This window comes from Neocloeon triangulifer, unplaced genomic scaffold (assembly GCF_031216515.1).
Source record: "Neocloeon triangulifer isolate White Clay Creek 2 clone unplaced genomic scaffold, ASM3121651v1 ptg000014l, whole genome shotgun sequence".
NCBI lineage: Eukaryota > Metazoa > Arthropoda > Insecta > Ephemeroptera > Baetidae > Neocloeon > Neocloeon triangulifer.
Window position 1 is genome coordinate 12,458,288 of NW_026775556.1, and position 14,572 is coordinate 12,472,859.

Here is a 14,572-nt window from a genome sequence, read left to right on the forward strand (position 1 = left end):
TGCTAAGGTTCAAGTTAATTACGAAAGGTTTCTTCTTAAATCATAGTGATTTTTACAACATTACAATTACTCATAAAATTTTGCTGGTTCCTTGTTTTGAAGAATTAAGACAAAAGGCGCAGTTTGAAACATTTAATAGACAGCCTGTTCTTCTTCTCATTGCAGAAAACTAATTCCTAATTTTCTGCAGCTGCAAAAATGCGGAGCGAATACGATCAGAGAAGAAATGGACGCTCATTCATCTAGCAGATTTTTTTCCAAGGAAAGAGAACCTGTGGCAGTGCATCTATGTGAACGCCCAGCGAGAACGAAGAAAAGTCTCAAGAAAGACCTCTCCACAGCAGAGGCCATCCACAAACTCATAGCACCATGTAGCATTTGAAAGATCTACCATCGGTAATTGAATTGAAATTATAGATAATTTGACATAACCATTTTATAACCATCAGATTTTGAGGTTTATGGTAATGTCATCATAAATATGCCTAATTTACTCTTTACAAATTTATCATAACAAGAGCAATAAATTTATCTATAAAATGCTAATTAATTTGACATAGTCGAACTTTACTTTGAAAATTTCACATATTGCACTTGCATCATTCGAAGTATTAGAACGGAATTAGATAAATTATTTGAGTTTTTAGTTACAATTGAACAATTTTTATAAAGCGCAATTTTTTATGTGGCAATTATTTAGGAAGCCTCTAATTTATCATTTCAAACTAACCATTTTACTGAACTACAAGCGATGTAAATATATAATTGGTGCACTTTTAGATAATTGTTTCATGATGGCCTTACAACCAGTGACGTTTGTCTACATGGCGCACATTAATAGGTGACACGGCAGCATCCTCGAATAGCACTTACCACAGCAATTTGCTTCTAGCTGGAGTTATTTGCGCAATAGACTGGTCTCCTATCATCAATCTTGGTCATAAACACTTGGTCATGACCAACACAAGCAATGTTAAATACCCTTAGCCCCACCAAATTGATATCGCTAGCCGGACGATTTATATAGAGATAAGTATATTAAAAAAGGTTCTAATTTCTGTATTTCCTATTTAAAAAAATTTCGGCCAAACCAACTTGCAACACAAGCAACCTTTCAAAGCGCAGCAGTATGTTTGATTGAGTCTTCCATATGTCTTATGAAAATGAACCATTAAAAATTTCTAACAATATTTAAGAGATTTTATGGGGCTCATCGTCCCTTGACCTTTGCCCAGGTGATAAATAAAAACACCCCACAAAATTTTTTTTCTTTTTGCCCTACATACAGAATTTGTTGACGAGTTATAAAACCACACTCAAAGTTGATTTATATAAATTTTTTACAAATAATTTTCAGCTGTAGTGCCAACAAGCAGATATTATCGGGCGACTCCGCATGCAATTAAATCGAAGGTGCTGAAACAAAATTTTATATATTATGCTTTTATAAACTAACTCATTGTGATAACTTATAATGCAAAGTTCCTATTTTACAATTGAAACGAAGTTATTTTGAGAAAAATATTATTTTTCTTTACCTTCCGATGGGCAATTGAAGGGAAAGCTTCTGCTGACTGAGTCGGGAGGCAAAACTGCCCTTAGTAAATACTGACAGGGTTCTAAAAAATCAACAAAATACGATTTCAATATTTAAGAATAGAGCAAAAGGAAAGTACAAACCTTTTTTAATTGACAAAAGTGACTGCGACAAAATCAGAAGTGGCAAAAGAGGGCAGCAAGTGCAAAAGAGTCAACCGAGGCGTAGAACTGGAAACTGGCAGCATCGTGTGAAAAACACTACAGAGAAAAAACATGCATTACATTTGTCGAATTTTACTTGAGTGTTCCAATTATTAATTATCAAATTCAAAACTTTCAACTCACCAACGCACTTTGAGCATGCTGGAGCTATAGTTGCCTTTCCAGTAGTAGCTGCTTTTAACCTGCAGGAAGGGTAATCCTAATCGAACCATTTCCTTGTTCGTGGGTGACCGTCGAGCCAGTTGAGAAGGCCACATTGGCCCCCATCCTGAGGCATTAGTCGATGGCCCCCTTGGCGTCCACTGCAGCCTGACGTTTCTTGCTTGGTCGGTTTCCTGGCCAGGCCTCAAGCAGATCCGGTTGCCGGTGCTTCCTCTGCGACCGAAAGAAATTTTTGATTGAGAATTTGATGATAAAAATGGTTCAGAAGGATCTCTTACCTTTCTACACTCCATTGGCTTGCAAGGCAGAGGAGTCTGTGGGAAAATAAATAATAATTTTAGTTAGTGTAATTTTAAGTGGCAAGTTCAAGAATTTGTTTCTTTTTTTAAAATATATTGTTTTCTAACAATAGTGTTAAGAATTATTCTATAATTAAATTATTAATAATTAAGGTATAATTACTAAAAAAAATCTGTCATATTATTAAATGAAACAAACCTCGTAAAAATCTCCAGATTGTTGCACAGGTCAGCCGATATTCACATTTTGGTCACAGGATTGCACTTCCTGGTCGCTCTGAAGTCAGAAAAAAGAGGCAAAGCAACACAAAATGTCCTCATAAAAATTCAAGAGAAGTGGCAGAAGAAAAAATGAGTTGAGGTCGGAGCACCTCGAGCAACGCAGCGTCCGTTGGCGGTTGGACGGCGCCTTGCCGGAGGTGCCCCAGGCCTCGAAGGTCCACGAAGGCGCGTCGGAAGCAAAATTCCCACGCGCCACCCTGGCAGGGCTGCACCAGGGGTGGACCAAAGTGGAGGAGGTTAAGATGAGAATGGATTCATTTACCTGAAGCAGATCCAGAAACCAGACGTTGACCCCAGGAGGCCCAGGAATTCAGCTGTAAAAAACAAAGTTGAAAAACAATGTTCACAGGGTTGAAAAGAAGCACTCACCTTTTGAAAAAATGGACTTCAATCGATTTCTTACAATATAAAGGCGTTAAAAAGAGAGATAAATAAAAAGCAAAGTTTTCAAATTTTAAATTAAGTAATATTATTTATGTAAGACAATCAAATAAAATATTAAATGAATTAAATCATAAATAGACAAATATTTGTGTAGTCTAAACAATGCTTCATAATGAAAGAGCTATTTACATATGATTTGTGTCAGGCTTTACACAACTCAATTTGGCGCGCACAAGGATAACACTTTCAGCTCCGGGCAAAAAATTCTCTTAAGTAAAAAAAATAAGCACCTCTGTGAGCCCCCCGAGAAATCGGCCTTGCGTGCCACGAGTTGGCTGGCGAGTTTCTTAAGCACGGGGACATAGGCCGTGCTTACCCGGCCCAACCAACCTTCTGCGCTGTTGATCTTTCTTTCGTTGAGCGAAACGGATACTCCACTAGGTCATTCCCAGGATCCGAAACTTACGCTAAGGACCCCAGGCCTCAGCTTTTCAACCGAATTCGCGCGCAGAGCGTGGGGAGCAAGTGCAGACTTCCTCGAGGAATGTGACCAGTTTTTCTTGATGCCCAACTGGCGTTTCACTCGGTCTCAATGCAAATCAAAAAACGGCAGAGGTGTTTGAAAAAAAAGATGGGAAGAAAACACTAAAATTTGATTAAGAAAAGGAGCTTTCCGTGTTTTTGGACGTAATCAAGGCGCCATGGGTTTTTGTTACAAATTCTAACGTAAGTGTTTTGTCGGTTGCAAAAAGGTTTCATTTTACATTGTTTTATGTGTCGATAAATGTCTGCGCCCCAAAGTGAGGTCGGTGAGGCAAAAAAATTGTCGTATAGACTGCTCCAGCGTCATTCAATCAATAATGGTACAAAGAAATGTTATCAATTAGGCAGCGTAAAAATTATTAAATTTGTACTGCAAAATTTGGCCGCGATTTATGCTTGTACAATTTATAGTGTAAACAATGCAGACACAATTTGTTGCTTCTGTCTCGACCGAAAGCAAATATTGAGAATCAGATAAGATAGTATGAAATTTTATGTACAAGGCATTAAATTAAATAACAAAGGCGGCCCAAGTGTGACCACTCAAAAAACTAGTAGGGCAACAATATGCTCAAACGTCACTCAAACATATTTACAAGTATTGGAAAATTCTGCAGACTGCAGAGAATCATGTTGAACGGATTTGGTTGAACAGACAGGTCAGTGTGCTCTCTCCTCGGGTTTTCTCTCGTACACCGTGCGTGTATGGCTCTGGTGTGTCTTGCTCCGCCTCAAGGTCAGACGGATGTCTTGGGCAGGTCCACGGCTTAGTGCGCCTCGGTCCTCATCCAGCTCCTCTCACTAGCTCACCCAGTTAAACTACTCCACTACTACGGCCTCAATATGCAAAATTAAAAAAAACTGAAGCTAACTTTAACTGGCTACGACACGCAAGGGACTGATTCTATTTCTTTTTGCAATTAAGGGGGGAGCCGCCGGGGTTGCAGTTAAGTGCCGAAGCCAGACAAACAAAAATCTCTAAGTGGAATTATTGGCATATATATGAGAAAAGGTGGCGGCGCGTTTGCCAAAATTACTCGCCACAATCTCGGAGGTGTCAAAGCGACTCTTGCAAAGGGACAAAATTCAATTCAGACGGGGTCACTTGCAACCAATATCCACCCTGCGGTTGTGGAATTCTTCTTTTCCACAACCCTGCACAGCACTTTGGACATAAGGATGTCCACCCACCCCGCACAACCTCTCGCAGACACACAATTACAGGGAGACTCGTGCAAATAATTATCTCCTCTCTCTCTCTCTCTTTCCAGAAGACTCGGTTGTGCAAAACTCGCTGCCAAATTTGAACAGTTTTACTGGCTGTGCTTGCGGGTTCCTCTCCGCATTTTCACTTTTGGTTTTGTCATCTAACATGACGGAGCAAAACTAAAAAAATTCCCAAAAAGAGCAAGTGGCTTTCCAGGGTTAATTACTGCATTGTTAACAAATTGTGGGCTTTTTTGTTTCAAAAACGGATTCAGAATTAAAACTCTCAAACATTTTTGCTCTTTACTACATCAAATCATAAAGCTGATTTTCCTACCATAAACTTTGTTAAATTCCATATTTCTATCTGGAGTAATTAATGCAAAGACTTATCCCTGCTCGGAGGGAAATAAACTCCTCACTGCACCTCTTGGATGTGCATCTCTCGGTCCTATCTAAACTAACGTGGCGAAATTTATTGTCAAATTATTAATATTACAGAAGTTAAATCATTGCGGCTTTTAATTTTCTTTCGCCATTAAAAGAACTAGAATTTAGATACTCATTTGCGTAAAAAATTTAATTGTCCACTTTTCTCCGTCCGTGGTAAACAATTGTTAACAGAAACTTTTTGATTTTAATGTCTGACATGATCAGAATTTTGGCTCATTTTCTCCAGATTTTTTTAAATTGATTAAGTTAAATAGATTCAATCCTTTGATTGAAAGTCTTTGTATCAAAACATGATGACAAATTGTCATTTAAAAATTTAATCTTCTACTCGGAGCCTCACGAAATCTCTTTCCCACTCACTAAATTCTCGGTGGAAATTGCTGCTGCCTGGCTCAGACTCAGACAGACAACTTGTAGAACGTTAGGACAGCAGTCCCCTCTCACGTTGGTGCTCATTCGAATGAGTCAAAGTGAAGAAAATTTCACTGCCATTGAAAAAATTTGGTATTAATTTTTAATTGAATTGAACTTTATTTTTCATTTTGGAGAAAGATTTAGATTTAATTGCAAAGTTTAACCTATTCACAAGCTCTTTCAAATTATTGATTTATGACAAATTTGTCAAACAAAATATTCATTTCTCCAAGGAAACTGAAACTTTTATTACTAATTGTTTATTGAAGGAATTTGCGAGCAACTTTAAAAAATACTGGCATGTGTTTCTTACTTTCTGATGATCTATTTCTGGTATTTTCTTCTCACCAGACATATATGCAGGCAAAATCAATTTTTATCTGATTCGTCGTTCTCTCAGTGAATTGAGAGGGGCCGCAGATGTAGCATGACTGCTACCGCTCGTCATTCCCAAGAGGGATTCTCTGTTGATTCAATTCACATAAAACTATTGCTCAGGGCAATTTCCAAATCTCTCTTTTGATGCCAGTTTTGGAGATGATTTTTATTTTAAAGTAAGTCAAATTTAATTCTAATTTTGGACTTTGCACTAGACACAAAACATGAAATTTTATTATTTTTATAGCTGTAAGTTAATTTTTCTAATTATTTATATGCTAAAATATTGGCCAAACCAGGACTTGCGGAGGGTTAAGAATATTCTTGTTGGAGAATATCAAGTTACAGGATCAAGCCTTTCTTTGGCTTCGCAGTTTCTGGACCATTCTGGTCTTCGTTGGTGCAAGGAAAGCTCGCATGCACTTTTGGTTGACGAATTTCCTCCGAATCCACAGAGGCTGGTGACTTTTGAGTCATTTTCCATCAAAACGCCGTCCGTCAAGCAGAACAGATATCTTTCAAATTTACAAATGTTTAAAAAAAAAAAAATTCTTTTTCGAATTTCGCAGTTTCTTGACCATTCTGGTCTTTGCAGGTGCAAGTTATTCGCATTTCTTTTTTCGTTGATGAATTTCCTCTGAATCCACAGAGGGTCGCAGGCTAGTGACTTCGGAGATGAGTTTTGCACCTCAAATTCAATTGATTTTGAATTCATGCAGTCGGTTGAACAAACAGAAATATTTCACATTTGATTAATAACAATAATTGTTTGCAAAATAGCTTTGTGCTTGAAACTAGTTACTCTAATTTTCATTTCCTTAGGTGATCCATTTTTTGATGCAAAATCTACTATTATAGAATTAATATGGATCACTTTTAAATTAAAACGTAGCGATTATCATTGGTCAAGGAAGTTTCAATTATCTCTCTTTGCAATAATTAAAAGAGCATTTTCTCAACAATTTTCTAATTGATTTCTATCTTTTATGTGGTTGCAAATTTCGCTCTTTTCTTCAGTGTGTCAGGAAACTTTCTGCAATTTATTTGCAAATCCTTCACTGTCATTTCAGCTCAAAACTTCACTCCTTTTTTTTCCAGAAGCACTTGCAAGAAAATTCACATTAATTTAAACTTATTTTGCTTGGAAAGGAAAAATCTAAAGAAAAAAATCGAGGTTTCCTCAAAACTTTAATTGGAGGCAAATTAATTGTTTTTGTTTGCTTCATCAGTAGAGTTAGCCCTTCAGCCTGAACACTCATCTTTTGAATTGACCAAAACAAATTATATCAGTTTGGTGTGCCAACGTAGAATTTTCGAAACGTTTGTCGCAGGTGATTTGGTCACGGAATTTCTTTCGAATTGGAAAGAATTGTTTCCATCATCTCTAATGAAATTAAATTTGCAGATTTTCTCATCAATTTCATACAACGATCATCTCATCTCGGTTAATAAAAGCAATTTTGCTTCTCCTTTCAACTTCTTCCATTTTTCCTAACATGATGGTTTTCACTCCAACCTAAAAGCTCAAAACCTTTCCCTACTTTTGAAAACTTGTTTCGTCTCGTCGATTATTTGTTCTTAATTGTTTTCACTAGAAACCGCGGCGAATTTGCTCATTTTCTCCAATTTCATTCTGTTGTAGCTAAATTTGCCAAACATATTAGACTTTTTTGGGTGAAATTGCGCAAAGGTTGTGTGTGTTTGCAAATTCCACGAGTTTGATGATTATTTTCAGACGATAAAAACTGTTATTTCAACTTCACAATCAAAATTAAAATTTGATTCAATTCGGGTTTTCTATCACTAATTTCCATCACGACAGAACAATTTTAGAAACTGGTTCCCAGTGTTGCTGTTTCTTTACTGTTTTTTATTTATTAATTTTTATTTTGCAAGAACATACAAATATACAAGAACAGCATTTGCTAACAAATAAGCAAAATTAGTATAAGTACCTTCTCAATATTCATATCTTTTTTTTTGTCGGGAAATGTAATCGCCAGCAAAATTTTCACTCCATTTCTTTTGAAACACCCAGAGTGATTTCAAATAAGTGCAATAGCTTTTTGTCTTTTTTTCACATGTAAATAAAAAATAACAATCTCGTTGTTTCCTGTCTGTGGTTCCGGCTTAAATAAGGGCCAGTCCGGGCTTGCATTTCTTCAGATGCATTATTTTATTTGTCGCATTTTGTCCGCAGTAATTTGTTAATGACGCAGATCACCTTTGGTTGCAGGTGCGCATAATTTTCATTTCCATGCCGCAGATTCAATGTTGAGCGACATTCTTAATTTCTGTAGATTTCTTTGATCAACGTTATTAATTTTAAGGGTCAGGCCAAGAGAGAGTCTTGTCGGCCTGTGCCCTTTATTAGAGGTGCAGACGGCACCACTCAATTTAATTTATTTTCAATTTTTTATTTTTGAATTCAACTTTGTTGCAGTTGATAAGATAATTTTCTATTTTTCTGTATGCATGTTTCAAAATATAAAATAAAAACCTTCGCTTTTGGAAAGCGTATTCACTCAGCAAATTAAATTCGCAGAGGCAAATAATGAATGATATTATTGGTGACACCATTTTCTATGGAGCACATGTGTTTGCATTTCACGCTGACCTTCTGAGTGTAAATTTCATACACTTTGAATAATTTTCCCTAATTTTCTTATTTCTTTCCTAACATTTTCTTTCCTACATGTCCTTCTCATAAGGACTTGCTACAAGTTCTAAATTCCACCTGGGTGGATTCAGGGCGACGGGCGAATTATCACAGACGCTTTTTTTTCAGGCGCTAATAATTTTCGCAATTCCGAATTTTTAATGATGATGCAACCCTTTATCAAGTGTGGTTGCATTTTAACAATCGCAGATTCCTTGTGTGCTGAGTGGAGCTAAAAATCTCTTTTCGCGAATTTCTCTTCTTTCGACGAGTTTCAGAAACAATTCTCTGGAGGAGAAAACTAGATGTGCAAAAGGCACCACGTTCTTGGCAAGAATTTGAAATCTGTTTGACACCGCAAAAATACTAATCAAAAGCGTAAAATAAATTTGATTAAAACTTGTGTGCAGTTTCCAATTTGACGAATCTCTAAATTTCCAGCTGCAATTCATATTTCGCTAGAGCTGTGCCAAACAAATTGAGCTGACGTGCCCCAAAATAATTAAATTATTCAATTTGTTTTAATTTCCAAAAGTGGAAATATCTGTGTTGATATTAATTTTAAGCTCCACCAGTTTTTAACATTGAATTGGCGAGCCTGGCAATAATTAATTTCCAAATTTTAAGCCCTTTGTTCGCCCGCCGCCCTTTTCCGGTTCTCCGAGCGCCCCAAAGCGATCGCACGGGCTTTGGGTGCGCACGTCGGAGCGAGTCCCTCGAGGCTGCGTTTCGCCCAGCCGGGGCCCCGACGGCCCCCGGGCGGGAGCGGGACAACGTCGGAGTGGGCGCCGCGCCCCCGTTCCTTCCGCACTGTCGTCATCAGCCGAAAGGGGGTGACCGTGTTTGGCGAGTCGCTCGGAATCCAACCCAAGGCCAACAACGGCGTCGTCGACCGACGGATCTCGCCGCGTCCAAGGTTGTAAGGCCGCACCACGTACTCGCGTCCGAGGCTCCTTCGCGGCGCTGCGCTCGGATTTACGTGCATGCCCGTCCATCCAGACGTTAAGTCTGACTCGTGCTGCTGCACCCAGTGCTGGCGACGCCCCACCACCAGCCCAAACACCACATGCCCCGGCACCACCACGTGCACCGTCACCATCACATGCACCACCACCAACCCTGCCACATGCACCATAAAAGCAGAAATAGAATTGGAAGAGTGATTTTTTTAAACTAATCATATAAATGAATTATTATTTCTCAGTCTAAGGCAAATAAATAAATAAATCATTTTTTAAATTTTTACCATTTTTGAAATCTAATTTTTATATATTATTATTTTTTAATAAATAAAAATTTTATCAAATAATTAATTTTTTTTAAATTAGTTGTCTTTCTAAATCAATTATCTCTTTAATTAATTTCTTTTTTCAAATTAGTGAAGGAAGTGTGGAGGAGTCGAACATACAGCCTGGCCGTGATTGTTGAAATAATTAAAAAGGAGATTCGCGCGTCAGGGTTGGGCCCTGACTTTGAGAAGCCCACCTTAGCCACTCAGGTCGGGCGGACTGCGGCGCGGGAACCGCATCCACTACTCGCAGTCCATGGACGCATTTTTATAATCACGGCTGAGAAAGACAAAAAAACTGTTCGGCCCCAATTAAAATTACGTGTGGTGAGAAGATTGAATTTAACACAAAATCTGCATTTAAATTGACAAAAAAAGAAAATAATATAAATAAAAAAATGTAAAAAATAAAAAATATATTCAAAGATCTATAAAAAAAGCAATAGAAAAATATGCATGCAAAACATATGAATGATGATAAAACAAATTGCATGCAAAAACAAAACCCAGCCGGCCCAAGTGATGCATTAAGCATGCTCGACGCCGCCGGTGCAGCGAGTCAGAAGTCGACTTTCGCGCGGATCGGGTTCCACCTCCTCGGCGGCGCACAACCTGCACAAATCATCCGCTAGTGCAATGGAATCCTCGGGGTTTTCTGAGGCCGCCTCCTCTTCCGCCAGATCCAATGCCGGCCTCAACCCATCAGCCAAGGGTTGTAAACCGACCACCCCGCCAGTCGCCCCCGATCGCCTCGTCCCACAGAAGGGTGCGGGCGCCGCGTCCACTCTGTCGCCGCCCCCCTCCCGCCCGGGGGTCGTCGGGTCCCCAGCTGGACTCGCACCGAGACCTTCCCAGGGTCGTCGTACACGACGACCCTGGAAATGTCCAGGTGCCCGCCCCGAGTTACCCGGTCAAACGTGCGCGGAGTCGAGGCCCTTTGAGGGCGCGCCGAGGGCGAAGAGAATGTCAGAAACACACACGGGGTCGCTACCCCTTCGAATTGATGAAAAATAAAAAAAAAATCTAATGCTGAAGAAAACAGAAAAAACGAAGGAATTTTTTGGGCTAGGCGGCCGAATGAAAGGCAAGACTGCCCTGTCTTCGAAAAGGAACTCCTCGAAGACACGGCCGCAATCTTGCCTTTCATTCGGCCGCCGAGCCAAAAAATATTACTTTTCATCTGTTTTCTTCAGCCAAAGATTTTTTTAATTTTATTTTTCGCAGTTCTTTGGATGAAGCCTCTCGATTAAGGCAGAGATCGCCTTGTGATTCACCAATCAACCAAATAATTATGCAGCTGAATTGGTAAAAAGTGAATTTCCATTTTAGAGGAACAAACGAAATACTAATCTCAGATTTTTCGACGCACGTTTAGGGTACTTATCTTGGCGCTCTCGTGTGGATCAATAAGTATTTGATAGCAAATCGGAGCCATAAAGTACTCAAAAAAGAGGATTTAGAGAGAGTATTCATCGATGACCGAAATCGTTGAAGTCCTCTGAGTCACTCCCCCACTTCTTGTGCCAAAGTTCGTATTAATAATTATTAAAATAATAATAATTATTTGATTAATAATAATTAAAATAACAATAATTGATTAATTCTTGTTGAAATAATAATAATAAATTAATTACTAATTATTTGTATAAAAATAATTAATCAGTTCAGAATTATTTAAATAATAATAATTATTCAATGAAATAGGTGTTCGTATCGAACGCAAATATTTCTCATCTCTAGGTGGAGAATTGCCCAAAATCGAATGAGCTGATGAGCCCTCAGCGCATATCGGGCAATTTCAGATTTTCGCAGTCCTTCTATTTTCGCTGTTCAATATTTATTTATTTCTGACATTCTGACACCTTTTTTCGCCCAAGCCGCGTCTTCGAAGGGACCTTGGCACCGCCGGCCTCTGCGGGCGCCACTGCGAGTGGCGCCCGCGGGGGTCAGCAGCGCCAAGTCCTCTGCAGGGTTGCACGGTCAACACGGTGGGTCCGACGCACCCCTCTGACCTGGGCCCGCGTGACCCCCTTCACCCCGCCAGGATGTTCGCTCAGGGAATCTCCAAAGCCGGAGATTCCGAGAGCGAGCGTCGAGGCGCGACAAAGAGGGCAGGCCCAAGTCAAAGGGATGTGTCAGGCCCACCAAGTTGAGCGCGCAACCCTGCGGAGACCCAGACTGCCCAAACGAGACGTCCGAGAAGGGAGGGTGCCCTTTTCCGAACACCTCCCCCGCACGTCTCTGGCCCTGCCGATCGTTTTGGGGACATGGGGCGCCTGGTCACTTTTCACGACGCAACCCGCTCAACCTCGCTATTTGTTTTAACCGCAAGTGCCAATTTCGCTGGGGCACATTTCGTCGCGATTAATTTGAGTTCGAGCGGCTCTTCACAGACCCAGAGTGTCCAACCTTTTCCAATTCAGCCAAGTAGGTCATTGTTGAATAATTGAAGCAGCATTTCATGTTCCGTAGAAATCATTTTATGAACGTTTTTTACTAATGTGTTTATTTTTCCTCATTTGAGGTGCCGCTCTATTGGACAAATCAGGATAAAAAAAAATCAACGGTTCTCGCCATTCAAATCAGGTCTTGTAAGCCTCGCAGATTTCCTTACATCGAGTTGGACACTCTGGCTAAATTTGTTATAATTTTTTATCTATTCGAAGCAAAATAAAAATTAATTGATGCGCCAAAGAAACGCTCGCAGGTGGCCAAGTTAGGCGATGCAGTGAAAAATCACCGCAAGTGATTCCTCAAAAATATCACAGTCAGTATCACAAGTTTATCTCACTTTCCTGTTGCACTTCGGAATAAATATCCAACAGAATGTATCGCAGGTTCCCTCTTGGCAGGAGAGAGAAAAAATCACAGCCGTTTGCTTTGGATTTTTTGCTGCTCCGTTTGCAGAGCGCAGATTCTTCTGCTGCAGATTTTCCATTTTTTTTAATAAGTGACCAGGCGACCAGGAGAACCGTCCCTAATTTCCTTTCCTAATTGCCTAATTTTCCTACTGTGGCCCGGACCAGCCCCGTGACGACGTCTGCCGGAACCAACAACTTGCAGTTTTTGACCAGTTATATTAACAATGAGCATTTTTTCATTCGCACCCGGATTTCTACATTGACCGCGACACCTCTGCCTCCTGTTCTCAATAATCGCAAATGACAAAGTCATATTCACGACGACGACGACGTCGAATTTTCTTATTTGTGGAATTTCGGATATAACTAATTTCAAGTTCCAATTCGCACCGTTTCAGTGCCCTTTTCAAAACATCAGTTTCTTTTGTCCTGCACTATTTGCAAAAAAGTCTTGCAAGCAAATAATTGAGTTTTCACACTACTAAAAATTACTTTTCAGATCGCAGTAGATGAATGAGCCTTAGCAATATGTCTGCAAAGATGCTCAGTTTGTTGGCCATTATGGCTGGAAGGCAGAGGCGCGCTAAAATTAAGACGAACAAGATTTTGGTCTCACTATCAGTTAACCCTTGGTCGTTGAGCTTGTTTTCGCAATTTGAGTGTTTTCGTGGCAGAGTTTGCAGAGGTCGCGGTGTAATTCATACACCTTTACTATTAAATTGCAAGCAGTGCATTCACCGCGCAAATAAACTTCAGTGATAATTTCAATTTCTCAAGTTTTATTCTATTGTTTTACTTTTCTAAAAACCGGCAACGAGCAATTCATTCGATTTTTCTGTTTTTATTTTTTTATTTAATGATTATTTTCTCTTTGTAGAGTTGATGTTCTTGAAATAAAGAGACAATCCTGAACATCTGTTATTTCTTGGAGCTTCTAGATAATTGCTCCTAACTATGACAAATACCAGCTCTAACATTCATGCTAATTTTTCTTTTTAGAGCGGTGATTATTTCAATCGCTCGAGTTAAATTCTATTTTTCTTTTCTTAAATCAGGCAACAAGCAATTCATCGAATATTTGTATATTTTATGTAATTTGATGATTTTTCTTTTCTTCATAGAATTCTTGACATAAAATAGAGACTTTCCTGAACATGTGGTATTTTTTTCGAGCTTGTAGATAATTGCTCCAAACTAAAAAAAATCACCATGCTACTTTTTCTTTTAATAATAATTATTTGGGAGTTTGATTTCTTGACAAAGATTGTAATATTAAATCGCATCACTATCCATTTTTTTCCTGGATCACAAAACAGCGAATGAACTGAATATTCAGTTTGTTTGTCCAAATATAAATTTTGCTTTCAGGCTTCCTCCCAATCAGTTTCGGTCGGTAAATTCTGTCGAAAATCACTTGTACTTGCAGGTTTAATCAAAAATTTTATATTACTGATATTTCTTGATTTGGGCACGACTTACAAAAAGATTTAATTTTTTTATTCTTTTCAATAAAACTTTAAAAAAAATTTATTATCTCTCAAAAAGAAGATACTATAACACATGTCTGGTGCCGTTTGAACCAAATTTGGTGACATAACAACTCTGATTCCTAATTAATGCATTCTATTTTCTATTTTTGCATTAAAATTTCTTTACTGGCTCAAGAGCCTGAGTAGAAAGCGCATTATTTCAACGCTTGAAACGCTTCTATCGAGGTCACCGTACGTGCGAGTCCGAAAAAGCACTTTCGGACGAATTCCTTTCGGATGAAAGGCGATTCACCTTCTTTCGGTCAAAATTCTGTTTTCATTAAAAACATTCCATTCTCGGTAGTCAAGCATTGATTGCTGATTCAGAAATTCATTATCAATCGTCAAGTATA

At 39.0% G+C, this 14,572-nt stretch overlaps 1 long non-coding RNA gene across 1 annotated transcript; it reads right to left on the bottom strand.

The window, feature by feature from the left end:
• Positions 1-480: 480 nt before the first annotated feature.
• Positions 481-2,745, bottom strand: LOC132200874 (uncharacterized). The gene is made up of 6 exons (XR_009442213.1): positions 2,422-2,745; positions 2,202-2,237; positions 1,885-2,136; positions 1,681-1,797; positions 1,539-1,619; positions 481-1,416 (listed from the first exon to the last, which is right to left on the bottom strand). It is a non-coding gene; the product is annotated as an uncharacterized LOC132200874 (long non-coding RNA).
• Positions 2,746-14,572: the final 11,827 nt, after the last annotated feature.